The sequence below is a fragment of the Aplysia californica genome, unplaced genomic scaffold (genome assembly GCF_000002075.1).
Source record: "Aplysia californica isolate F4 #8 unplaced genomic scaffold, AplCal3.0 scaffold00138, whole genome shotgun sequence".
Taxonomy (NCBI): domain Eukaryota; kingdom Metazoa; phylum Mollusca; class Gastropoda; order Aplysiida; family Aplysiidae; genus Aplysia; species Aplysia californica.
Window position 1 is genome coordinate 552,167 of NW_004797408.1, and position 2,075 is coordinate 554,241.

General features: G+C 40.4%; 1 protein-coding gene across 1 annotated transcript in view; it reads right to left on the reverse strand.

The window, feature by feature from the left end:
* The window catches only part of LOC101859565 (toll-like receptor 4), a gene marked incomplete in the record, with an annotated part of 18,893 nt that overhangs the window by 10,277 nt on the left and 6,541 nt on the right, over positions 1–2,075 (reverse strand).

Sequence of the window (2,075 nt, forward strand, 5' to 3'; positions counted from 1 at the left end):
ATGTATGTATGTATGTATGTATGTATGTATGTATGTGCGCGCGCGCGCGCGCACTGCGCGGAGCAGGAGAGAAACACTAGACGCCTTTTAAAAAAACCTATGATGTCTCTTGCTTTGTTTTTTTGTGGGGTATTTTTTTTTGGGGGGGGGGGACACATAGACACAACAGCCGCCTGGCGTGAAAGGGAAGAAGAAAAAACGGACAGATCGAAACAACAGAGAGAACGAAAGACAGGGAGGATCAACCAATAAGCGAAAAAGAGGAGTTAAGAGAAAAATTTGAACTGGATAAAGTTGGCTGAGGTCTTGGTGAAGGTGGATATATTATTTACTGTTTTTATTTTTATTTTATTTTTTTTATTTTTTTTTTTTGGGGGGGGGGGCAAGATAGATACAGAAACAACAGAGGGACAGTTGGTCGCTTTTAAGGACAAGCGGGCTAACCCAGATTTCAGGGGTTTCCAGAAATCTTGACCTACACCAAAAGTGGGCATTGCCCTACATATGGGAGAAGTTTGGTTTCATTGGTGTGTATATTTGTTTGGTTATAGAGAAAACTCTCCTTGTCTTTTAAAGAAACTGAACAAAGGGCAAAAACTTTACCTTCGATTCTCTCAAAACAGCATTTATCGGGATAGCCTTCTTGTGCTTAAAAGCGATCAGTTGAGAAACAGACGCCTGTGTCTACCCGCGATATCCACCGGTACAAGCGGAAGAAAAAAGTAAAAGTAAGTTAAGTAAGTTGAGAAACAGGACATGCAAGTGGTTCCTCCACGTGTCCACTCACCCTCCATCTCTCAAGTCGCACTTGAAAAATCAATCAAACGTGGACGCGTTTGGAGGGCTTCAGATTCTTAATGTGTTTATATCCCCTGTCGACTGTTGTGCACTGCCTTTGGATTGCGTTAATGCGGACCTCCCAGATGAACACGTTCAAAGGAAAAGTAGAGTCTTCATTTGTTTTAGTAGAGGTTTTACGGCGCTCGCAACAGCATAATGTCATATGAGAGCGCGAAACACAAGTCAGTTCTATTCGCAATAGTTCACTGTACGGTTGGGCTCGGGTCAGTAGATAGATCTTAAAATGTTACAATATTTAAAATTCGGTGTAAATATATTTTCAATCTACACCAAAGTAGAGTCCCAATATAGAACCATTAGTGTTGAGTAACCTGAACATTTGAGATAACCGTGTCAGCGGACAGTGTGAAGATGGCGGTATAACTGTAGGGCAGATTGCAAGTGGCCAAAGAGAGAGGCAGAGAGAAGGGGGGTACAGAGAGACAGAGAAAGGAGAGAGAGAGAGAGAGAGAGAGAGAGAGAGAGAGAGAGAGAGAGAGAGAGAGAGAGAGTAATGTATATTTTTGATTTCACACAGATTCGCCAAGCATTTTTAAGGTCAATTTTGAGTGACCATGTCTCGGGCGACTTTAACCTTAGCACACATTCCAGAAGGACAACGTCGCCCACACATTGCCAGTGAAGGCATGATTTATCGACAGGAGCACCTATGGGAACAGTTGGGCCGAATCAACACTGTACAATGACTTGGACAAGCATTGGTTCAAGAGTGGACTGAACAGCCACAACGATCAACACGAAAACTGACCTGATCAACGCGCAGAAGATACCAAGCTTGCATCACTACAAGGAGCGGCCATAGCTGTTAATGACTTGAAATTTTGAAAATCAAGTTGTAACAGTTTGTAGTAAATACTGTGTCACCATATGAACTAAAAACATAAAACAAACGGTGATACACTTCTGGAAATACTTTGAAGTGTAACGTTTGTGCCAGTTCTTGTTTTTATTTTTTATAGGTGGAATAATAAGCCCGATACAGGAATTTTTCCAAAGTGGAAAGTTTCTTTTACCGCTGTATATATCTATCTATCGATCAATCCAACATGTATGACGTGTGTATTATGTATATATACATATATATGTATGTACGTATGTATGTATGTATGTATGTATGTATGTATGTATGTATGTATGTATGTATGTATGTATGTATGTATGTATGTATGTATGTATGTATGTATGTATGTATGTACGTATGTATGTATGTATGT